Here is a 26,415-nt window from a genome sequence, read left to right on the forward strand (position 1 = left end):
TGAGGAGGGCGGCTTGCCATCTCTCAGCGAGGCGCCCGCCTTCAGAGGGTCCTGCTGTTGTCCTTTGCCTTCCTCTTGGTGGTTCTTGCTCATGGAGTTGACATTCCCAAAGCATATGGGCCATATCAGCCCGTTCGTGCTCGCACCAGGGGCAGCCGGGCGATGGGTGCCGCGTGGGCCACAGGCGGTGCAGGTGGTAGGGGTTGGTGAAAGTTCCTGTCTGCAACCGCCTCAGGTCGACTGCCTGGGACCTGTCCAGCCGCCCGTGGGGTTGTGGATATTTCTTACGTTCTTTCTTGTAGTGACCAAGAACTACTCGATACGAGACCAGAAACTCCTCGATATCGCGGTTGGCGTCCCCGTGGCCCCCAGCTCCGTCCGCCGCGATTTGGGTTGTGTTGGTAACTCCTCCATGGGGTCCCGCACAACAACGGCGACGGCTGCCCTCTGGGCGATCGCGTCGCGGCGGGTAAGCTGCCTCGCGACGAGATGGGCGTGCTCGTTGTGGTTCGGCGGGATGCCGGTGTGTCTTCGGCCGTTGGTATGTTGTTGCCGTTGTTGTCGCGGCTGTTGTCTTTGGTGGTGCCAAGCTCCCCAACGTGCGCGGGGAACCATTTGAGGGTCTTGTTCGTAATCGTGCCGGACACGAAGTCCCCAGCTCTGGCGTTGAGCATGCGCGCCACATCCGCGGACACCCAACCTTTGGTGTAGTTCTGGATAGCTGATTTGGAGTCGCTAATGATCAGGCTATCCTTCGTACTTCCGTGGAGTACCGCGAGGGCTATGGCCATCTCCTCCGCTGCTTCGGCCGACGGCAGCTTCGCTGATGCCGTGACTATTATCCTTCCCTTCGTATCTACGACTGCCATTTAGAATGCGGGCGCCGACGCCGTCGGCCGGCCGTGTCGTTGATGTTGCCGCTTTTGCTGCTGCTGTTTTTGTCGTAGTTGTAGTAGTGATGGTGGTGTTGGCATCCCCGGTTCGTCTCGCACATTCTGTTGTAGTGGCGGTGGTGGTCGTCGTCCCTCGTCGCCGTCAACGTTAACAGCGGGCCGCGTGTACCTGGCTGCATCGACGAAGAGGATGCCTTCTCGTCTTTCGTGCTCCTCGAGGATTGCTACCGCCCTGCGTTTACGTCGTTACACTTCATGCACCGGGTGCATGTTCTTCGGTATGTTTTCCGTCTGTATGGCGTCCCTGACTTCCGGTAAACGTGTTCCCTTCAGTCCCCGTGCCTCGTGATATCGAATCCCGAGCAGGTCGAGGATTCGTCTTCCTGTTCTGGTGCCCGACAGCCTCTCCAGCTGCGCGATTCTCTGCGCCTCGGCGACCTCCTCAAGCGTGTTGTGTACGCCCAGCTCGAGGAGCCTGTGGGTTGGCGTGTACTGGGGTACCCCCAGGGCGGTCTTGAACGCCCTGCGGATCGCCACGTTCAGCTTGTCGGTTTCGTTCCTGTTCCAGTCGGCGTTCGCCGCGACGTACGATATGTGGCTCAGCGCGTACGCCTGTATCAGCCTCGTCACGTTGTGCTCCTTCATTCATTTCCTCTTGTTCGCGACCCGCCGCACGAGGTGCGTGGCGGCGGCCACTTTCTTCTGCAGTCGGGCAACCAGCTCGCGGTTGGCACCGTTCTCTTCCAGCCACAGGCCGAGCATTCGCAACTTGGACACCATCGGTATTCGGGTCCCCTCCCTCGTCGTGACGCGGACGCCCAAACGACGGGCGTCGAGCACGCCCTGCGGGAGGGGTCCTTTCTTGCGCGGTCTGTGGAGTAGGATTTCTGACTTCTAGGGTGAGCAGACGAGTCCCGTGTGTTCAAGGTGCCGCTCCACCTCCCGGACGGCTCGCTGCAGCCGGTCTTCTATTTCGCCGACGCTTGTGTTCTCCGTGGTCCACACCGTCAAGTCTTCTGCGTAGATCGTGTGGTTGATACCCTCTATCGCATCGAGACGCTCCGGCAGGCCGATCATGAAGAGGTTGAAAAGCATAGGGGAAAGTACGGAGCCCTGCGGCGTTCCCGCACCGCCCATTCGGACCGTTCGCGGCGTGGCCCCGTCGATCTTGACCGTCGCCTCGCGCCCATTCAGGAAGCTGCTGACATATCGGTGGAACCTCGCCCCGAGATCGAGTAGGCTGATCTTGTCCAATATGGCCAGGTGCTTCACCGCTCACCAATCGTCTTCTGTTGACGTTACGCCACGAAGAAATCCCGGGATCCTAGCCATAGACAGCTGAGCTATAAAAAAAAGATACATCAAACATTATCAGGTGTTGGGTGTAATCCAATCGTCGCCATGTATATTCACAAACTTTAGTCTGCTTATATTGGGTGCGGTGCTGGTTCACTTCGGGGAATAGTAACTGACGAATGGCAGTCGCAGAGGGGAGGAAACAGTACAGTTGTTACAATGGCGAGCAACGTGACTGATACCTCGCCAGGCAAAACAGACTGACCGATCGTCTCGGGTTCTTCACTCGGCTGGATTTCGGTAGCGTGCAGAATATCGCTGACCAGTGGATGGACAAGGACCTAAATTACACAGCTGTGAAGCGTCAACGGCACATACAGAAGGAAGTCCAAGATTAGTGAGTTCATCGCGGACTATTGGCTCCACAAATGATTCTTTAGGTAAGTTATTCGGCTCACTAGGGCGGGAATAAAAGGCTGCAGAGCCATGGCGCTACGTCTGCTCTATCCGCGTCAGCTCGTCTGATGATAATGATGTCGCGGCATTCCTAGCCAGTCGTCACAAGAAGATATCACAGCTGTGTTCGTTAGACGTGCGATTGGCGCTGAAATGTGGTGGTTCTTGACGGCCAAACAAGTTCCTAAGCTTCACGTGTCCCAGTCGTTAAGCTTTTCCTCGTGGTTATCATACGACACCTCCCCATGCCGTGTATGTAGAACACCAAGTTACCCAACATAATCGTCGGATCCTATTTGTGGTGGGCACTTACACGCTCATACGTGGTGATCCAGTTTTCACATCGAGGCGGTCGGTGCGGCAGAACGTTCCCGGATCCCGCGGCTGAGGCAGGACAACCGTTAGAGTTGTAGGCGTTCATGTCGGCCGAGCCATTTCGAGTCTTGTTTCGTCCGCCGTGCTGTCAAATCCTAGGGGACGACCACTTCGGAGCTCCGTTATTGTCTCTCGTGGGTACGAGAAACTCTCACCAATTTGTTAAGTTGCGGCAGTCACATAGGACGATGTACTTGCAATATTTACAATGACTGTCGAGACCAATTCCTCCACTACACATCAAATCGTCTACTTCTGACTGGGGCCACACTTAGTTGCGCCGTAACAATATATATATATATATATATATATATATATATATATATATATCATAAGAAACCAACCAGTGACACCAAGGACAACAAAGGGGCAATTGTACTTACTAATTGAATTTTAAAAAATGATAAATTAATGAAAATAAAAAAGGATGAAAAAACAATTGGCCGCCGGTGGGGAACGAACCCAGGTCTGCGCAGTACACGTGCGATGCTCTCACCATTGAGCTACCGCGGCGCCGTTTTCCCATCCACTTTCTGGTGTATTTATGTCTTACAATTAGAATTAATCCTGGGAGTGTTAGCCAGCGCCACCACTCACAAACCTAATTTCCCCCATGTTGTCCTTGGTTTCACTGTTTGTTGGCTTAAGATATGCATCATAAAAATTGGGCCCCTCGGTTCCCTTTCTTCTCATTCTATATATATATATATATATATATATATATATATATATATATATAAGATGACGGCTGTGGCATAGAGAATGTTCAACATCCGCCGCAAGGGCCGTGAGTGGTGGCGCTGACGAACGCTCCCAAAGTTAGTTATAGTGCAAAACATGAATACCCTAGACAGTGGATGTGAAATCGGCACCGCTGTAGCTCAATTGGTAAGAGCATCGCAAGCGTAATGCGAATACGTGGGTGCGTATCCCACCTGCGGCCACTTGTTTTTTTCGTCCATGTTCACTGTCATTAATTAGTCCATTCTTTAGTTCACTTAAGAACTAGAAGTAATTTCCCCTATGCTCTCTTCGGTTTCAATGTTTGTTGGATTCTTATGATATGATTAACAAAAATCGGGATCCTCTGTTTTTTTTTTCTTATCGTTCCTTACATCGCGAGGGTCTCGAATACTGCAGCTTTGATGCATTCATGTAGCATGTGTGTGCAATGCTCTTACACGCGTAACGCGTAAACGTGGGCTAATATCGCACCAGCGGCCTGCTATTTTTTATCCTTCCTCATTTTCACTTATTTATAGTTTCTTTCAATATAATATAATTTCTTTAAAATTTCGTTCGTAAATGCTCGAGGAAATTAATACTGACACGAGGCATTTCGCATTCCATACCTTGGTATTTTGAAAGGTTAACCTCTGTGCGGTGAGTAATCTGTCTCTGTTGTAAACATCATAAAATGTTGTCATAGCTTCAACTTCATTAGCGAAAAAATACCGTAGTGTTTTAATATCTTCTCGCTCTGTCAAGACCTTTATTATAAAATATGCATGCGTCGTATTCCTCTCCCCATCCTCAATATTGCCTATAAATATACACCACAGCAATCTTCTACACCAGTACACCACAGTAAACGTCTTCTGCTGCATTTGCTCCCGAAGAAGTCGCACGTACTCGGAAGGTAAAGACAACTTCATATTTGAACTTATAGATGAAGAGCATATGCCAGGTTATACAACAGTCATACGCTAGCTTTGAAGGTGCTACCAGCCATCGCGCGGAGCTCGCGCGTGCAGGCCGTTGCAAGCATGTCTTGCCCTGTTTTGTAGTTCCGTGGTGCTGTCAAAAAGTCCCGCGAATAAAATTAACAACTTGAACTTCTAAACTCAAAATAAAACAAAAAACTAGTTTTCAGAAGAAAAAATAAGCCATATTTTAGCAGAAAATTTATTTGGGTGCAAACTTTCGGCGGTTGCTAATCACTACAGAAGACTGCGCCTTAATACACAAAGCATATGCCTTTTTTTTTGCAGGCACAGATCATTTATCTATGAACTCGTGGCCTAGGACGTGACTCAGTACATTGTTATCAAAAATCTCAAACGAAATTATGACCATATGATTAGACTTTACACAAAAGAGGTAGATAGAAGCGGTATTGTTACATCATTGCTAAAAACGCCACATATTTGGAAACTACTAATTAGATTAGAACCAAATTGGCATTTTCACCCAAAAGGCGATGCACCGAAGGCGATAGCAAGGATTGGCGATACGTTTGAACTAACGGACGGTGTTCCAACAACCTGCGGATCTGACTAACGCAGACGTGACATACGGCGGTGTGCCAAAATATTTGACGCCCTTAAAAGCTTTAACACACTGTGTAGGCCGTGTAATGAGATCGCACAGGCGATACTACGCCGCTTGTAAAGAATGTAACCAGTAACTTTATATCACTTTGAAGTTGAAGCACCGATATTGTCTTGAGCTATAAATTTTTATTACGTTTAGAAGATTTAAAATAAAAGGCATGCACTGTGAATGTTGTGTTTCTTAAAGTTTGTTTGTTATTCTCAAAATTGTGAGCAATAATTTAGTCAAGAACAAAAGACCTAGCTTGAGAAACTCAAGTGATTGAATAGTGTAGCAATATAACCCGCATAAATATACCTGAATACATATGGAGCCCTATGAGGACGCCGACGGCGAAAAGTCGTTTGGATTGTCTACATATTTGTTACCGCAATAATATTAATAATATTGACTGTGACACAGCAACCTATGATAAAAAATAGCATCGCTAACTATACCACTGCTTCGCTTCACACAATTCCATTTACATCAAATTTTTTCTAACGCGTTCTTGTTAAAATGACATAGTGGGCAGGTGAAAGCGTAATAGAAAAACAATGTTTGCTTGGAACTTTAAAACCGCGTTTCTTCAAAAGCAATTCATTATATTTATACAGAGACTTCTTGCAAATAACCTTAAAATCAAAACAGGTGGCTGACAGACGCAGTAGCACACGAGGAATAAAGATTATAAACAGGGATAAGGTGCCTCAGAAAGGCTGGCCAACGTTTCGATAGGAGGACCTATATTCGTCAAAAGCGGCCCCGTCATCCTCGGCAGGTTAGTTTTAAAGGGTTAGTAGAGTGACGTCACGTAGATGTCGGCTGTGACTGGCTGTAAATGGAGAGACTGAAAAGAAAATGACCGCTGCCGCTTGACTGTCTAGGCGCGGTTTCTAAGACGGGGGGACAAGAGCGGGAGAGCGACAAAGCGGCAAAAAAAAGAAGAGACTTAAGAGGGGGTTGGGGGAGCAAGAGGTGAGGGAGTGTTGAGAGGTGTCGTGGGCGGCGTGCGTTTGGGGTCCCACCCGGTCAGTATGCAAGTAACAACAGTACGAGTTGAAAGAACGACTGGAAAGTTTTAGCCATAGACTTCAGAACAAAGCTCTGACACCGGATGAGACGAAAGATTTAGAACAGTACCACGAAGCACAGTCTCGAAAACTGGTTCAAAAACAGAAGAAGAAAGCGAATTTCAATCAGAAAACAACCTTCCAGGCAAACAGCTACCTCAGCCAACAAAAGGAAGCTAGAATCTACAAATACCAGACGTGGCTGAAGTCTCCCCAAAATTAAATCAGTCTAATGTTGTAGACATTTCAAAAACATTAAGTAGGGAAGAAATAGGCGTACTTAGCAAGGGCCTAAACTTTTATCCCACGAACAACAAAATAAATGAATTTGAGCTTCACAAGGATCTTTCGGAATTTTCCCGACGAATGCGGACAAGACATTTTTTTGCTGACTACGATGCACCAGACACTGAGACGATACCACTTAGAGCCCAATCTACTCGGACTCCTGAACCAGAACAAGCCGTAGAACTCGACCTATACCTTAAAACTATCACTAAAGAAATTATAAGTCAATCCAAGACAGCTAAGCGACCTAAAAACATAACTTTATCAGAGAGTCGTTTATTTTAAACCTTACCTGCCGGAACGAGATTGTCATTAGGGAAGCACATAATGGTGCAAGTATAGTTATTTGGCCAATAGATAAGTACAAGCACGAGGCTTACAGACAGCTAAACAACCCTGAACGTTACCGTAAGCTAGACAACGATCCGACATTACCATACACAGTGAGAATTACCGACAGGCTAAAATCACTTTTGGGTGATGAATTGATAACACCGTCAGTATTCAAATTTATTAAATCAAGCAACAAAACTGCAGGACGCTTCTACCTCCTTCAGAAAATTCATAAAATTCCACCCACTGAACTTCACAACGCTAATATCCCAGGGCGTCCGATAGTATCGAACAACAACACCCCTACAGAAAGCCTCTCCACATTTCTTAACCACTTCCTTGGTGATTTTCCGAAAACACTTGCGTCATTTGTACAAGATACCCCCCCCCCCACCTATTCAGAAAGTTAGATGGCATTAATACTAAAGGCGCACTAGCGCAAAACATAATTCTCGCAACACTAGACGTCACGGCCCTGTACACCAACATTCAAATCCCTGATGGTTGATATTCGATAAAAAAAACGCTGTCCAAACACAATGCACGACACTCTATATGGAAGTATACTTGTCTCTTCTTGAATTAGTTCTGAAATATAATTGCTTCGAATTTCATGAAAATTACTACCTACAAGTACACGAGAAAAGTATGGGCACACCTTTTGCACCAACCTACGCGAACATATTTATGGGTACTCTTGAAACGGATTTCTTATCTCGTTGCACACACAAGCCCCACACATACCTACGATACATAGACGACATATTCACAATATGGGCACATGGTCACGACAGTTTAGATAAATTTGTAACTTTCCTAAATTCCTTTCACACAACATTAAAATTCTCATCAGAATCTTCAAATAAGCGCATAAACTTTCTGGACAGAACAATATATATTGATAATGGGACACTAAAGACAGCGCTGTATAGAAAACCTTTTGATAAACAACAGTCTCTAGAATATGCAAGCCACCATCCCAGACATTGCAAGCAAGGTATCTTTAAAGGTCAAGCCACACGACTTCGTCGCATATGCGTTGAAAACCATGACTGCGTAGACAGACTCGATCACCTTAAGGAAACCCTATCAAGCTGCAACTACCCGAATACTTCCCTTCAGAAAGCCTACACCGATGCAACCAACCTTGATCGAGCCGAGGTCCTCAAACCCCGCCCTAAGATCACAAGGACAACAACCCCTCTTCTTACTACTAAATTCTCAAACGCACTCCCCAACGTGAACAACATCCTGAGTAAATACTATCCAATTCTCACCAGCAACCAGAAACTTAATACGATCTTTCCCGACCCGCCCAGAGTAGCCTACAGACGGAACAGTAATTTCAAGGACATTTTTGTACACGCCAAACTAAGGACAAAGACGAAGCCAACATCCGGTCCCTGTGGCCACTCCAGGTGTTCCACATGCAAACATATTCAATCTACTACTACAGTAAAAAGTACAGCGTCAGATTACCTTCACAAGGTAACTTCCAATTTCACCTGCACGTCAAGCAACGTAGTCTACTGTCTAGAATGTGCCGCTTGTAACAAGCAATACATAGGTGAGACTGGACAAGAAATGGACACGAGACTCAACGGCCATCGCGCAGATACAAAACACAGTTTACCTAAAGCAGTAGCCAGCCACTTCAATGAGCACGCCCATATATTCGATGAAGCAAAACTCTATATACTACAAACACATTTTCGTTCACCTCGCGAGAGAAAATATACAGAATCATACCTCATACACAAGTTTAAATTCCTGCACCCGAGGGGAATCAATTTGTCACGTAGCAACTTAGAATCGCTAAAAGCAGTAACATAAACCTGAAATTGTTGTACCATTAACAAAGGCACAAAACAAGTTAAACCTCCAGCTAATCTAGATTATCAACCTCACCTATTCTTACATTTCCAGGTCCTCCCTGCATATCCCCTACCAATCAGTTTATTATTCTCTCCCATGATGTTACGCACAGATCAACCATACGAGCGCTTTTCCATGTACACCTGTCCCCTCAGTGTTTTTATTTTAAATTTTCTTTTTTCCGCTGCCACCCTCCTATGCCGGTTTTTTTTTTCTTTCTGCGTCCTTTTCTTTTCCTTTTAAAGATCCACACCGACACATTCCAAAGTCCCAGACGCCAGAATACCTTTTTCGGCGCCTCGACCACACAGGGTCCCGCCACTTCTGTATACCGACGTGACGACGCCTACGGCGAACTACTGAGGTTAATGTCCCTTGACGGACCGAGATGTTCCCTGTCAACCACAACCCCCCCCCTCCCCCTTTCCAGACTCCGTGTCGCCCTTTTAACACCTTCAAAATTACCCGAAGCATTGATGCTAAACTAATAAAGTCATTTTTGCAACTCGTATTGTTGTTATTTGAACACTGACCGGCTGACCGGCTCTTCGGGGACCCCAAACGCACGCCGCCCACGACACCTCTGAACGCTCCCTCACCTCTTGCTCCCCCAACCCCCTCTTAAGTCTCTTTTTTTTGCCGCTTTCTCGCTCTCCCGCTCTTGTCCCCCCGTCTTAGAAACCGCTCCTAGACAATCAAGCGCCAGCGGTCATTTTCTTTTCAGTCTCTCCCTTTACACCCAGTCACAGCCGACATCGACGTGACGTCAGTCTACTAACCCTTTAAAACTAACCCGCCGAGGATGACGAGGCCGCTTTTGACGAATATAGGTCCTCCTATCGAAACGTTGGCCAACCTTTCTGAGGCACCTTATCCCTGTTTATAATCTTTATTCCTCGTGTAAATAACTTTAGTAGCACCGCTACAATGACCGTCTATTCTACTCTGCTGTGACACACTTTACAAATTCCAAGTCTACATTTTATCCATTTATATTATTTTTTCGTCAATAAAACAACGATTGGAGTCACTACCCGTTTGGCATCAAATACAATGTAGCAATACTGCTTTCAATAGCGAATATTTAAAATCTCCGAATGCGCGCGCAGAGGTTATCGTCTATTCGCCGTTGCGGCCGCTGTTGAAAACTATAGAAGAATAGGTGTTGAATGCAGGAGGGAGGGCTCGCGCCACGCCATCCCAGCAGTTGGATGAATAACCCGCAACCGACGGACGTCAGTCTTCGTCTCCAACATAGTTTATGGTGCCATGAAACCCTGGAGAAGACTGGCGTCCTTATCCGACCATGGAGTCACTGCGACGTCAGCGCAACGCCATCCGAAGCTCCGCTACCAGTGTCATCACCGCCGCAACCGAAGCCTTGCAAGAGACTGAACCGACGCATTCCGACTTACAAGTGCTACTGAACGAACTTGATGACAAAGACCATGGCCTCGCTGAAATCAACGCCAGAATCGAAGAGCTCGTGATCGACGACGACGAATACGAAGCGGAATTTACAGAGTCCCTCGAGCCCCATGAGATGATCCGCCACGCCGTCAGCCGGATTCGTTTCTGCATGAATTCTGGGACCGTCATTGGATCACTACCGACTGCCGCCAGACCTTTGGCAGGACCGCAGGGAGCACACCTACTCTGCACACCCGGTAAGCAGGCGAACGTCAGCGCAAACGCCAGATCACCGACATCGACACTTCGCGTACAACAACCGAAGCTCCAGACCGAGGCCAGCGCAAAGGTCATATCACCGACATCGCGCGTACAACAACTGAAGCTCTAGACCGACGCGGTGGCTCCTCGTCAGCTCTTCCTCAACAACGACAAGGTGATCACCGAAACAGGTCCCCAGATCAAGACCACAACCGAAAACGAAACGCTGCTTGAAAGGTGACCCGAAAACGAAACGCGCAAACAGTTCAGCCTCGAGCAAGGTAATCAAATACAAAATAGCCAACCGAATCGACATCGCTCGTGCTCATCGCTCGACCTCCACCGCAACGTGGAGACCGACCATCACCGGCAAGTCAGATATCGAAGCCGTAGCCCGGAGCCTAGCATATGCACAGCGTCAGCGACCCGATTATACGTGTAAGCGCCGACGTCTCCCACCAGAGGGCTCACATTCACCGACCGGCCGCGCTATTTCCCGCCAACTGCACCGCAGAGTTCGCCACCACCAGGTGTGCCTAAAGACTACAAGCTTGACAACTTCGTCCAAAAACGACAAAAAGTGTCCAACTCCACCGGTACTGACATGACCTACTGTTTACCGTCGCACTAATATACCAGCGGACGCCATCGTGGCGCCTACGTCAAGAGCAAGACGGACATGGACAACCTGCTGTTCATGTGCAGGCCCAAGGATACAATGAATGAAACTCCTCTGACCACTCCTCTGGTCATTTGCGCGCCGTCACGTGACCTAAATTGTCCATCGTCTGGCCTTCTGTTCCAGCCTGGTGGGACGCCAGCAGCAACCGCAACCGCCGGCGCTGCAGCAAGCTCGTCAGGTTGTTGCAGACTCATAAAACGACGACAAGAGGAAGCACCTGTTGCGCCGAGGAAAACATGGCTCAAGTGCGACGAAAGTGCGCCCCAATGACTTTTCTCCGGCAAAACTTGAGCAGCTAAGCTGGACACTCCCAGACTATAGTAGCCTTCCACCGAAAAGATTCGTCGCGTATAACAGTCCCACATCGTTAAGCTCGCCTTCCTTCAAGAACCGCCCTTCTAGTTCGGACCGTACTCCCGTTGTACCGAAGTCCTCCCAAGCCCCTGAATTCAGCCCGTTGATCGCTTACCATGCTTCAACCCGACGCCTGCATCTGTGAACGTCATTGTATCTCATTCCGCGCACTACTATGCCTCTGCCGGCTCGAAGCGTCACAACCCCGACAGCAACCGTCTTTTCCTGCAAATGTGTTATCGTCTGTTTGCTATAAGACCGACTTTTATAACCTCCGCCACATTCGACATGCTTCCAACACATGCTCCCAAACTGCTAACTCCAGTTTCTATGTGCCACCCCTCTTCACTGCACTGTGGAGCGGATGTTTTCAAGTGCTCTAAAAAGGTCGTTCCTGATACGTAGTACTGTCGATCGACCAGCAAGACTAACGTCCTGTGCATCGTATCTACCTTCTGAAAGCGCACACGCGCAACGCGGCCGCGGGAGTGTATTGAAAACTATTGAAGAAGAAGAGGTTTCGAACGCAAGAGGGAGGGCTCGCGCCAGCGCCATCGTAGAAGTTGGATGAATCAACCGAAACCGCCGGACGTCAGTCTCGGTCTCCAACAGCCTCCAAGGCGTTTTTAAACGGTAGCGCCATCCTGGTTTTGCCGGGGCTGAAGCGGCTTCACCTAAATTGTCCATCGCACAGACCAGTCGTAAGAGTGAGAATAGAAAGTCAGGAACACTAATACTGGTCTTGTTTGCTTTTGTTATTTTGCGAGCCATTCGCCGTAACATAAATAAAATCCTTTACACATTTTTACTCAGTCATTCATCTTCCCAGTCACCTGCTACAGAGGGACAGTAGATATGGCGTTCTGCTACCAAAAAAGTGATCGGGAGTTCAATTCTATGCCCCTGCCTTCCTATCATAAAAAATCACGAGCCCTTCCCCTGTCGAGAAAATGGAGGTAAGCGAAGCTTGTCGTGTATGTATCTGATCTTCGTGGTGATTTTCTTTCGTTCTCTCTGCCTTTTTCTTTCTCACTTTCTCTCTTTCTATATCTATCTTTTTTTCTCTGTCTCTATCTATCCCTTCCTTTCTCTCTCTCTCTTTATTTCTTTCTCTCCCTTTGTTTGTTTCTCTGACATTCGTGGCGATTTTCTTTCTTTCTCGCTTTGTTTCTTTCTTTCTCTATCTATCTTTCTCTCTCTCTTAATTTCTTTCTCTCTTCCTATATCTCTTTCTTCATTTCTCTCTTTCTCTCTTTGTTTCTCTGACCTTCGTGACCTTCGTGGTGATTTTCTTTCGTTCTCTCTGCCTTTTTCTCTCTCTCTTTCTCTCTCTATCTTTCTAGCTATTATTCTCTTTGTTTCTCTCCCTCTTCCTCTCCCTCTTTCTTTCTCTCTATCTTGCTCTCTTTCTCTCTTTCTTTTTCGTCCCTGGTATGTGCGAATGAGCTTGGACCCTTTCTGCACAATCCCCAGGATCGGCTCACTTTTCAGTGTTACACCGCCACCACCACTACCACCGCCGAAACTTGTGTGCATATAAATCTTCGCTTATTAATAGGCACAGGTGCACTGAAATTTTAGTACAAATTATGGCATGTAAGATGGGTACAAATATTGATAGCCCTGTACTACACAGCGTGCTCTGCAACTAAAAGTCAAGATTTTTTTTTGCTTAAGATTTCGAAGTTCTTATATTTTTACATAAATAAAGAAACGTAATCACGTCCTAATCATTATTATGGATGCGTTTTTACTGCAGAAACATCTGAAAGGAAATCTGGTTTATTTTTCTTTGTGAATAGACTGTCGCTTACCTAGCCGCTCACCGTGAGGTTATATGTGACACCACCGGTCCGTGTATTTTAAGGGAAATACAAATTCACTGTAGAACAAAGTTTAATAAAGTATTCCCTATGTGCAGTCGCTTGTCGTCATGAGCTATGCAGGGCGCAAATAAGTTTTCAATGTAATTTTCAGGATGCGCTTTTCATAGATATGTACAGTTTCAGTCTCAGTTTATTATTCTATAAATACAGTTAATGGGTTACAGATAATATACAGACGAGGGTACCAAAGTCGAAGGCGGCAACGGGACCTTCGGTTAATAATATTGAAAAAAACGTATGAAAGTTAAGCAAGTTACGCAAACCAAACAAAAAACAATAGCGTAAAATACAACATAGAAAAACTAAACAAAACAATTGTTGGTATGCAATCTTATAGTGCAAACAAATGTTTTCAATACATAAAAATGGGAACGATAGCGAGAAAATTTATGTAATCTTATTAATAAAATTAAAAAGCTTAGGCATGATTAAATGCATGGAAGGGTGAAGATTTAATGGTCTTGGTCAAAGCATTCCATAGTTTTATGGCCGTGAATGATGATGTCATTTTTTCATAATAAGAATGAACCATAGATAGTTGAAAATTGTAGTTACGTGCATACCTGGTATTGTTATAATTAATGGGATAACTGAAATCAATGAATTCATATGAAAGCTGTTTATTAAGTAATTTATAGAACATACTCGTAAGAAGATGTATGTTCTATAAATTACAATATTTCATTTCAATATTGCAAAGCAGGCAATCAACCAGAAAATGTGCAGTCACGGACAAAATATTGCGAGACGTGGCAGCGCCGTTCGAAAGCCTCCTTTTGGAGACAAGGCGGCGCAGTGCACGTGTCGAGGCTACGTCTGACGACTACTAAGCGCATGCACGTCCTTTATTCTGACCGATCCCGAATTCGCGTGAGGAGCTGCTTATGCTGCGCTCGGGCGCGCGCAGTCCCTTTTCGCTACTCGAGTTGCTCGAGCCATACCGTCATTTTCAGTGCGCGATCCAACTAAGCCAACGGCCAGAGTTCGCAGTGCCCGCTCATTTTATCTCGCGTCTTTTACGAGAGAAGTGGAGCACCGCCTGCTTTTAAGCGAAGCTTTATAGGCTCACAAGTTTCGGTGGTGGTGGTGGTGGTGGTGGTGGTGTCACGCTGAAAAGTGGGCTGATCCTGGCGATAGTGCAGAAAGGGTCCAAACTCATTGGCACATACCAGGGACGAAAATGAAAGAGTGAAAGAGAGGAAAAAAGAGACAAATAAAGAAAGAAAAAGAAAAAAAGATAGATAGAAAATGACCACGAAGGTCAGAGAAAGAAAGTGAGAAAGAGAAAGAAAGAAAGAGAGAGAGAGGGAGAGAAAGAGAGAGAGAGAGAAAAATATATATAGAGAGAAAGAAAATCACTACGAAGGTCTGTGAAACAAAGAAAAAGACAGAAAGGAAGAAAGAGATATAGAAAGAGAAAGAAATAAAGGGAGATGAAAGGAAGACAGAGAAAGAGAGAGAGAAAGAAAGAAAGTCACCACGAAGGTCAGATATATACACGAAAAGCTTCGCTTACGCCCATTTTCTCCACAAGGGAAGGGCTGATGATTTTTTGTTTGCTTTCGTTTGATATTCTTATTTATCATTTCCTGCTTTCTATAGACGCTCGCTTCGTTTCCCAAAATTGCCTGCTACAACAAAAACCTTTTATCGTCAGAGGAACTCGGGCCGCATGCTTCAACTCAAAGCGTGAACAAATCAAAGCGTAAAAGAAACGACTCAAAGCGTTAAAGAAATAATTGTTTGGCAACTTATTTATTGACATCATAGAAAATCGAGGGCGAAAAATAAACACGGCCCAGGATTCACTGGTGAGGTGACGGTTCCTACTACTTTGAGAAATCGCCGCGAGCTGCAATGACGCATCTCAAGCGGCCTGGCATGGATTCGTGAAGGGAACTAACCAGGTCTGCGGCAGTGCGAAGCCGTTCCCACTCCGTCTTGATGGCTTCCCACAGTGGTTGCGCGCTGGCATTCCCCACGTGAGACTTCGCTAAATAGCCCTTTACCAGACCCCATACATTTCCAATAGGATTCGTGTCAGCTCCCTTTGTAGGCCATGGCAGCTACCGCACGCCACGAGCATCCAGAAGAGCACAGACTCTCCGAGATGTGTTTACGGGACTCCTACCTTGCTGAAAGAAATAGAAGCCATCTGGGAATGGTCCGTCAAGGGTGTAAGGCAAGAGCAGCTTTTCAATTATGTCCGCATAAGGGGGTGTCCGAGACGAAGGGTTCCTGGATTCTCAGCAGAGGTCCTGGAGCATTTCTTAATATGGCACAACAGAAAGCCACAGAGCAGTGACCGCTGGAGAACACACTTTGCATGTTTGATGGGGCATATCTGCGCAGGACAAACAGAAAACCGATACAACGTCATAATTTGCGAATTATCGTCAACTGTAGCGCGATTGACAGCCACTTTTTCAGTGTAGCAAAGCTGAGTCGCAAGGGTAAAATCTTCCCAAACAGTATATACTGATTACGCCTGTAAGTGCCAACAGCTAGGTATCAGTGAAAAGCATTTTCGAATACTTGCGGCTTCTCGAAGAAGGATGGGTTCACGTAGTATTAGTCGGTTCTGAACAGGGAGGTGTGCTTGTTTCATTCACAAACGATTAGGATTTACATATAAACAAGAATACGACATACATACCTGCAACTCAATGGCCGCCAATCAGGACGCTGCTGGTCCCAGCGAGTCGAAAAAGTGGACTCGTCGGAGAATATAACTTCGTACCAATTTTCCACGGCCCACTCTTTTAGAGAATTGCAAAACTTGAGTCATTCCCAGCGCAGGTTTACGCATAGGTGAGGCTTTTGCGCAGCCGCGCAAGATCGCAAGCCAGTTTCGTGCAGCCGTCTTCTGATTGTCGTTGCTGAGACGTTTAGTGAGAGCTCCTTGTCGATTTTTCCCGCCATCATGAAGGGGTCGGCCACCGATGCAGCTACGAGAAGGAGTTCATCTTCTTCTCGTGTGTGTCTCGGTCTACCTGAGCGCTTGGCGTTGGCAATGCTCCATTCGTTGCGGAACACGCCGATGTTGCAGGCTACGGCAGATTTGGAACGGCCAGACCAGTGGACTATTTCTCTCTGGGGAACACCTTCCACAAACAAGCGTCCTATGTGTCTTCTATCGCCGATCGGCAGCCTCGGAGTCATTTTGAAACCAGAAGCATTGGGAATCAGGTTATATGGGTTTTTCTAGATATCCCTAGCCAATCAAATTGAATAACTTCGATTGCAAAGCAAAAGTTTCACGTGCGCCTCACCATTATCAGGACTTGTACCCGTCGTGATAATGGTGGCACGCACGTGCTAGTAATATCTAGGAGTCGTTTCTTTTACGCTTTGAGTTCTTCATGCTTTGAGCTGAAAGTTGCTGCCCGAGTTCCTTTGACGATATAAGGTTTTCATTGTAGTGGGCAATTTCGGGAAACGAAGCGTCTGTCGAAAGCAAGAAGGAAATTATAAATAATATTATCAAACGAAAGCAAAAAAAAAAAAGACTTAGGCCAACTCCACTATGGAGGACACTGATGAAACAGTGAAGCTGGTGGCCGTCCCTTCGTTAAGCTATTGCTTTTTTGTGGTTCGCTGAGTCTTTGCCATCCAGAAAGAGCAAACTCCTAAACGCCGACAAACTCCTCTACACTCCGGCGCGCCTATCCGAGCTTGGAGGAGGGGGTGCGGGAGGAGTCCGCGTTAGTGTTGATCGCAGCGCCGGGAGGCCGATCACGAAGTCCGCGCCCGAGAGGCGGGCCGAGACGCGTGAGACAGCGCTTTCCCATCGTGTGCGTTCCGTCGTGCGTCAGGACTGGCTTCGTCGGGAAACGCTTCCCGTAGAATATACACGGCAGTGTCCCGCTTTTCGCAGTCGCGCACAGAGCTCAGCGTAGATAAGTTTGAATCGAACAACAGTCTATCACACACTCGACAACTGTGGCCAAACTGAATGCTTAGAAACTGCCGGGCGAACCGTCCGTCGGCACCTCCCATGGATTTCCGAACTCGCCGCTGGAAATTCTACATGACTCCTCCTCACCCTCCTGCTTTTCCTCGTCCTCCCCGTCACATCACTCCTCGTCACCCTCACTTCCCTGTCCCACCCCGTTGCTATACTATACTATACTATGCATGGCAATGCTATGTTAGGAGCTGCTTGGCACACGGTTTTGCACAACCTCCATGGTCGGCCTACATGGCGAGGGTTTTCCCACGGCACGAAACGGACTTACGAAAAGCTTAACAGCTCCTCTATAAAACAGACGGTGCTCTACTTCTCTCGTAAAAGACGCGAGATAAAACCAGTGGGCACTGAGAACACGTGCCATTGGGTTAGTTAACTGATCGCGCGCCGCAACGACGGCCGCATGGCTCGAGCAGCGCGACTAGTGAAAAGCGACTGCCCGCGCCCGCGCGCACCATAAGAAGCTCCTCACGCGAAATCGGCGATTGCTTAGGCAAATGAGCGAATATAGGACGCGCATGCGCTTAGTAGTCGTCTGACGTAGCCTCGACACGCGCACTGCGCCGCCTAGTGTCCAAAAGGCGGCTTTCGAACGGCGCTCCCATGTCTCGCAATATTTCGTCCGTGTCTGCGCATTTTCTGGTTGATTGCCTGCTTTGTAATATTGCAATGAAATATTGTAATGCGAACTCTTTATGCGCAGAACATAAATAGAAGTGTAGAGAAGAGAAAGGGTGCCCGAATCATAACTTCGGTATCCCTAATAACAGCGCTAGCTTCATCAACACTTGCCTCTTTGAATGAATGTGCACTCGCTGGTGTTTCTGTGAGCAGATTTCGGATGCTGCAGAATTGTACTGTCTCGAAGCGAGATCGAACAAAAGTACTTTTTGTGATAATAGTACAATCAAGTTTTGTTTCAGTGGCCGTTTACATTTACAGCAATAAATTCACGTAAAAATGTATGTGGTATTCTTACAGCGGGATTCTGAGAGTTTGGAATTGTAGCATTGGTTTCAAATTCGAGGCATACAATTCGATGCGTTAATGTCGCCTTAGTGTACCGTGAGCTTGTAGATCATAGCCAACAGCTTTTCCGGAACGCATATAATGCAACTATACATTTGTTGACACCTTTCTCACTCCCTCTTCTTTCTTTCATTTCATCTCCTAACCCCCTTCAACTCGCACAGGGTCCAGCCCAGACGTGCGCCTTGTTGACCTTCCTGCCTTTCCTTCATCCCGTTCCTCCTCCGCCTCGGCATTACATCTTACGATAATGGACCTAATTCTGCTCTTCTCTAACCGTCATCTGAAGTTATAACGAGTAATTTTGCAAAGGAATTATTTCCTCTTTCATCGCCTTTCTTGTAATTTAAATATATACATGCCGTGGACCGGGAACTATCGAGCTTTCTTAAGTAGTGCCGCCACACTTTAGAAGGAGACATCGCAAAGCGCTGATATCAAACTGTAACATCAACCAGGGAAGCAAGCCGCTGTGGTGAAGTGGCTAGGATGCCAAGTGAGAACTGCCATGCTGCTTTTTTGATACCACCTGCTCCCGCCAGTGTTTGTCAGCAAACTCATTTCGTTGAAAACGCAGGCGCTGAAGTCTTTTTCTGGAGCTAAGCATACAAAAAAGGATGCCAATTATTTCACCAATTCGTTAACAGATAAACATAGGTGTGAACATTTCTTTACACTGCAACTATGCATTTCGCACTTAAGATTAGCTTATTTTTCATAATTTTGATGTTCCAGTCGTTGCGAGCAGCTTACACTGAGGGCAGCAAAGAAATTAAACTACACATTGTTTTGCTGAAAGAAGCCCTACTCCGTCATTTTGGTCCTTCCATTGATATTGTTTCAGCTGTCCTTGCAGACTTCAATTCGAGGGATAAAAAGGACGGCGATGAAAGCACCCCTGATGAGTATATTGCTTGTTTCTATGGTATCACCGTTCATGGGATGTAAGTTTTATTCTTACAAGATATTATTATTGTAGCCAACTTAGTTGCCATAGTACTATATGCTTTATGAAATTAATATTCGAATTTTCGCTTCACGAACAATGCATTGACCCCCGATGACATCATACTACTAAAGCATGTGTACAAGCAGATTGTCTTACGAGGGTGCAGCTGCGAACGAATTAGTTTTACCACACAAAAAAGAAATGAACGAAGTATAGCCCTTGTTTAAAGCATAGTTGAATTCAGTACTGGTAGAAACATGAGCATTACGGGCAAGGGTCAAAATGGAAGCTCTCAAGACAATAATTATATTAAAAGAAGCTGCTCAAACTTCAAACTTAGCTTTTTCGCACACCGGTACCCTCAAAACACATTTTATTGTGCCCATTGTGTTGGGCTCTGCGGTTTTGCGCGGGAGTACGATTGCTATGCATTTGCAACCATCCCACCATGATGAGTTGTTTTTTGTATGTTGTTCCTAAGAAGAGGAGAAAACACCATAAAAGACGGTAAAGGAAAAGGCGCTTGGATGAAGCGCAAAGCTGGGAAAGCTGGCGGACCACTCAGGCGAAGATCCCCGTAGAGGATTCGCGATTTCTGCGCCGGCGGACCACTCTCATAGCCAATCGGTGGTGATTGGGTTGTAAATGTTTGGGGCGGGGCACCGAAGGGTAGAAAACGTGGCCCCCTTGCCCTGACCAAGCGTTCTGGACTCCACTTCAGGTGCTATGCACCGTCGGCTCTGCCGATATAGGGTCGCCCTATCTGTTCCAGTCCCGCCTTGTATTTGTATGTGTAATTTCTTGTAAATAGTTGTAAATTGAGAGTGTTTTCCAATAGTCATCTGTGTCTACTTCAATCCACCAGCAGCATCCAGCGATCCCGTCACCGCTTTCCTTAGCGGCAGTATTCTCCACTTGCGTAGACCGTCTCTGGCGGTGCGTCTCGGATACATAAGTGGGGAAGCAACACCCGTACCATCGAGATTGAGGGAGAAGAACTTGGGCTTTGCTGAGCGTAAACAGCTCCGGTGTAAAAAAGATTAGTGAGCTCTCTCTAAACTCTCTCTTGAGCTCTCTCTAGTGAGTTCTCTCTGTAGCTCTCTCTAAAGGCAGTTATAGCGGGCCAAAGCATGACTGAGCATTAATGGATGACAAATGATTTAAGAAGGGTGACAAAGCCAATTAAGATGAATCAAAGCAAATTAAAGCAAATTAACAATAATCAAAGCGAATTGGAAAGCTGAACAAAGCAATTTACGATAAATCAACTGAATTAGGATGAATAAATGCGATTTAAGTGGAATCAAAGTGAACTAAGAGTAAGCAAAGCGAATAAAGGGGCTTACTATGTGAATTAGTACGATGAATGAGCGAATTAAGAGAAATCAAAGCAATTACGGAGGCTGACAAGAGAATTAACAGGAATGAAAGCGAACTAGAAGGAATGAAAAGCAAGTAAGCGGAATCAAAGCGAAATACGATAGATGACTGAGCGGATTAGAGTGTCTATTTAGGGTGGCTGAGTTGACTGAGTAATCGTACCGGCACTTGAGCTTTCGCCTTCAAGTCGTCCTAGGGGTAACGTAAGAGACGCTGTGGCTTTTTACTTCTCTATCTCTCGCTGCACCGTTAGTCACGTGACGCGGAGCTTCCTCAAGCGCCACCAGAGGGTGTTGACCTCCGCGCTGCTCTAGAGTAACTGTATAGGCTCCCTTTAGGGAGCCTGGCTTTCTGAAGGGAGCCTATACAGTGTCTCTACGCCTTTCTCGCTTCTCCGCTGAGCTCCTCGATGGGTGCCCCGGCCGGCGCCGGGGATGGGCTTCGTGGCTTTGGGCGGTAGCACGTTGCTAGTGTTTCAACGTTCGAGCGCATCATTCAAACTTTTTGTTTTACAGCGTAAGCTGTTATGGCCTCATTCCAATAGTCGATTCGTTTCGTGCTGTTGTCTGCCGTGGCCGCCGCCACCCCCGCGTAACCGCTATCGCCCCAAATGCGAAAAAAAGTACCCGGTAGCCGACGGGATCGAACGCAGGCCCGCTGCGTCGGAGGCGGATACTCTACCACTGAGCCACGCAAGCGCTTGCTATCGGGTAGCGGAAAGATGCCCTAAAACGCTCACAAGCGCACAGCGGCAGACGACCCAAGCCTCCGCGTATAGTGGCGCCATCTAGTCATTGTGCCTGCAAACGCAGCGCGCCCGACATGTAAGTTGCAGTTGTAAGGCTTTTTCGGGCTCAGAAGACTGCTGTGCAGAGCATTACACGCCGCAGCTCGCCGTGAACGCCGGGCGGGCAGTTCAGATCGCTCTCGTCAAAACGAGGCGAACAGACTGCCGCGAAGACCCTGTTGTGCGTGGTGAGCAATTGGAGCTACTCTTGAGCCGCTCCACCCAGCTTACGCTGTGATTGTGCTTCGTGTGCCTCGCAGGCCTGTGACTTTTTTTAGGGGCGAAGCTCCTTAGGGTGTGGGTCGTTCCCTCCTCTGTAGTAGTAGTAGTTTGCAGCCACCTCTAGTTTATGAATTGCGCAATAGATAGCGTTGTGTGTCCGTACGTGAAAGAGACGCCGAAGCGTGTCGTCAGGCTGCTACCTCTAGTTTATGAATTGCTCAATAGATGGCGTTGTGTGTATATGTCCTTGGAAATAATATCACTAATAATAAGAAAAGGCGCTCGTTCTTGGCGCGCTTTCTCTTTCGCTCGGAGTCACCGGATGGAAGACAAGGCGGCGGAGCGACGAGCGCGCAAGGCGGCGGCAGCGCGCGCTCGCAGACAGAATTTGGCCGTGCGAGAAAGAGAGGCCGAACCGAGTCGTCAGGCTGCTCGGCGACGCCGGGAAAACCCCGCAGTGCTAGAACGGGCGGCCGAAGCGGCACGGCAGCGTCGCGAAGATCCAGCCGTTCGAGAACGGGAGGCCGAAGCGGCACGGCGGCGTGAATGTATACACGGTGTTTCACACTCTTTATATGATGCACTCGGCGAATTTCACGGAAGAGTTTCACGGCTTACCGATGATTCCCTCCGGAGCTTCGCCCCACTCATCATCATTCACCCCGTGGATATGCTGTGATTTTTTCACTGTTGCGATCCAGGGGAGAGGTATTCTGTAAATGTCCATCTAGGGGACAAGTCTATTTCGACTGCTGCTGAAGGGCTCATTTAGGTACCAGCGAGCTTTAGGTACCAGCGAGAACACAAGCGCCCTCAGCCACTTTCCGTCTCGATGGTTCAGCTCCAGCTAATCAGCGGCGGCCGTAATGGACCATCCGCTTGGTGGACATTTACCAAATACCCCCAGCATTCACCATGGACAAGGCCACTGTTACCAAGGCGCCCATCACTCAAGCTGAACAGCGCCGTGTCCGTTTGGATTTGCGACCTGAAGCGCGATCAAGCATGGAGTACGGCGGGTCCGCGACGCGTTTGCATTTTATACGAGTGCCATCGCGTCAGCGGAGGCGCGGGCGTTCTACTGCGCGTGCCTTTTCGCTCATGAAAAAAAAATGGAGGACGCTTAAGCTTCTCCTTTAAGAGTAGAACGCGATAGCGTTATCGAAACCCGTTCACATCACATCGTTCGCAAATGGCATAGGCGTCATTCACTGCAACACAGAACGTGGGAAAGCCAGCTTACAAAGACAAAGCTTACACCGATCCCCTTAATGTCGGCTTCAATTTTAAACAGAAATGCATTGCCGGGAATACGTTTTTCCAGGGGCAATATAAGCGATCTTATATTAAAATGTGAAGGCCCTAGGACCTTTTTTTATTATTTTATTAATTGTTTGCTATTGCCCCAACGCGCGTGCGTGTCCGAAAAACGTATTTGGCAGGCCAAGTCCCAATTTGACCTGCTGAGGATGCCAGTGCCATCAGGATAAGATTTTCGCAAGCAGGCTACCCGAGTGAGCCGGTGTTTTTATGGTAGAAATGCCGCCAAAAGTGGTTTGTGTTTGAGTTTCCTCGTAACAGAGTTATGCTTTCTCGTACATTAATTATGTTTTCTCGTACATGTTTTCTCGTAAGTGACTCCGAGGCCACCATGTCTGTAGGTTGTGCTTAAGTTGTACTTTACCATTTTTATGACGGATTTCAATGTGAGAAATTCAATTTTTGTTCACTATAACCCTGCAACACAACGACGGGCCTGCGCGCTTAGGGTGGTCCGGAATGATTTTCTCCTGCAATAACACCTTGCGGATGCGATGGTTGCGGATGATTTTTCCGCCATGAACGCCGACATCGACACTGACGCTGACGCCGGATTTTCTGCGACACGGGGCCCTTAACGCGCCACGCAGTTCCAGCTAGAGACAGCACGAAGATCAATTCACTCGTGGATGCTGCCGCGCTTTCTCACTCCAGTATTTTCACAGCGAGTGTGCGCGGTCGTCGAGTGAGATGTGTTGATGTTTGCATGTGCGCGCATGACACCATGATTGATATATTAGTATGCGATTAGTATTTACGAGTTTACAGCCGATGAAACTAGTATCCTTACTTTGTTTAGCTGCCTGCTATTGTACTTTCGAAACCAATGCTTCACCTTTCCGGCTAAACGGCTACTTTATTTAGTAAGGATTACTGTAATAGCCTTCAGGCAGCACCTCTGTTGGCAATCCCTATAGACAACGCTATAGCTGGACTAATGCTAATACTACTAGCATTTGTAGTCGGCGTCTGTCTCTTACGACCTGTAATTTCTCTGTCAGTTAATATCTATGTTTATTGCATTTCTGTCTTGCTCAGCTTGCCCGGAGAATACAGGTCCAGTGATATGCCATGGAGCTGCCTTCGTTCCACAAGTATACTGTAATGATGCCGATCCCGAAAACTGGCCGTGCAAAAGGCAGCGAAATATAAGGTGTGGTTGCCTAGCTGGGTACGCCCGTACAAAGAACGGGGCATGTGTGCGAGTAACAGAGTGCGGTAAGTGACTAAATGTTTAGATTGTATAGACAATTTACTTGTATAGATTGTATAGTTTGTATAGATTGTATTTAGATTGTATAGAAATGTACAACCACTTTAGCGTAATTTTAAGCTGGAATTTCAAATCTAAACGAAAATCTGTAAATCGATCATTACCTTCTAGTAATATGAACCGGTGGTCTCTAGTAGAATTTTAGGGTTGTAAACTCATTTGGAGGTTGTTTACTTCCTAATACCTTTCCTGCGCATGTTGCGTGGAGCCTTGCGTGAAAATATCCGAAGTGAAATGTGAAAGTTTTGTAGGGTGGAAATGAAACCACGCATTAAAGAGCACCCAATTAAGACGCTTTCGTACCTCTGTTGTGCGTATGAGCGTGTACATAAGCAATACGTTTAAATATGAAGGCGAACGAAATTATAGGACGTTATTGGAAGTAGGCCAATTGTAGTTTTTTTAATAAGTATATAATTTTTAAATTTAGAGTTGTGGTCTTTTGACTAGAGAAGCAGGATGGCGCGTCATGTGCATCTGGTAGAGAGTGATCATGGAGACGATACACACATCGACTCTTTCTCGTGGGGTCATGGTTTTTTAATCTTCTTGGACGAAAGACTTGGTGTGCAGTGTTTTTATTTTTTTTACTTTTTCAGCGTCTGTAAGTAAGTCTGACGATTAATTGATGTTTCATGGGTTTTATTACCAGTCTAGCTACGTGGACAAGCCACGAAACTAAAGCACACATATTATGCATGTACAATGAGTAAACGAGCCTGATATACAGAGTTAAAAATAAATTCTGAGGTTGTACGTCTCAAAACCAAGACGTGAGTACATGAGACACGTCGTAGTGGAACACTACAGAATAGTTTTGAGCACCTTGGGTTGTTTGATTCGCGCCCATTGCACATTACACTGTTAAATTAAGATTAAACTAGATTATGGGGTTTTACGTGCCAAAACCACGATCTAATTATGAGGCACATCGTAGTGGGGGACTCCGGAAGTTTGGGCCACCTAGGGTTCTTTAACGCGGCAGTACACTGTCGCTTTCCATTTCGCCTCCAACGAAATGCGGCCGCCGTGGCCGGGATTCCATCCCGCGACCTCGGGCGTAGCAGCGCAACACTAAAACATCTACGCCACCACAATGGGTTAAACAATGCGCAAGGAGTGGTTAGGAACCATGTGTATGAAACGATGATTTGCTGTTTTTACGTCAAATATCACTTCACTGAGGTATCTATACCGCACAAAGCGTATGAAATACATAAATAACTGAACAAGGCGGATGTTAACTGGAAGCTGGAAGCGAATACCTCGAACTACAAGAGATCACTCCGGAGGCAAGGTTTTGGCACGCAGCCCTAATGAAGACAAATATCGTTGTCGACAAGTCCGTTGCTGTGACATACCGAAAGAACCGTATACAGAGTCACCGTGCAACGGAGATGCTACGTTGGGGGACCAAAAATATCACCGATGCTTACGATACTCCCTAATGCGAAATTTTAGCGCAGCTCTTTACGTGTTTTCATTTCGCAATATATTGACTGTCGCGAACAATCTGTTTCGTGCGGCACGCTTCAAATGGGGCAAAGTTGGGTGCAACTGCCTCGCATATCTGGAGATCGCGAGAGGCAGCGCGTGGGTGACGCGTGGGCGCGATTCACAGCAGCCGCCGCAGCCAGACACCCCAGACGACGCGCGCTACTCTGGCGCCGTCTGGTAGCCATCGTCGTCGCACTAGCTTTTCTTCTCACACTTACGCCATACCCTCCTCATCCGCTTTCCTCCTCTCGTCTTTCATCGCCCAATGCGCATCGCGTTCGCTTTAATCCTTCGCTGCACTCGTTCACTTGGTTACGCCGTCCCTCACCGCATGACCGTGCGACTTAGAGCTGCGCTCTAAAAAATTGCAGCCGATCCACGAAGTGAATGCTGATGATGGAGCGAAGCTCCCTGCACGTTTACGGCTGCTGCTCGAGCTTTCGCTTCGGGGTCTTGCTGCCGTTGTCGGCGTGCTGCTGCTTCGCGTGCTAGT

General features: G+C 47.1%; 1 protein-coding gene across 1 annotated transcript in view; it reads left to right on the forward strand.

Annotated features, from left to right (window-relative positions):
- The first annotated feature begins 4,620 nt into the window (after window positions 1-4,620).
- The window catches only part of LOC125945637 (uncharacterized), a 135,081-nt gene continuing 113,286 nt past the window's right edge, over window positions 4,621-26,415 (forward strand). The window contains exons 1-3 of the mRNA XM_049667845.1: window positions 4,621-4,659; window positions 19,339-19,438; window positions 24,191-24,370. The gene's annotated coding sequence lies outside the window, so the exon portion shown is untranslated. The remainder of the gene's footprint in view (window positions 4,660-19,338; window positions 19,439-24,190; window positions 24,371-26,415) is intronic.

This window comes from Dermacentor silvarum, chromosome 5, assembly GCF_013339745.2.
Source record: "Dermacentor silvarum isolate Dsil-2018 chromosome 5, BIME_Dsil_1.4, whole genome shotgun sequence".
NCBI classification, from domain to species: domain Eukaryota; kingdom Metazoa; phylum Arthropoda; class Arachnida; order Ixodida; family Ixodidae; genus Dermacentor; species Dermacentor silvarum.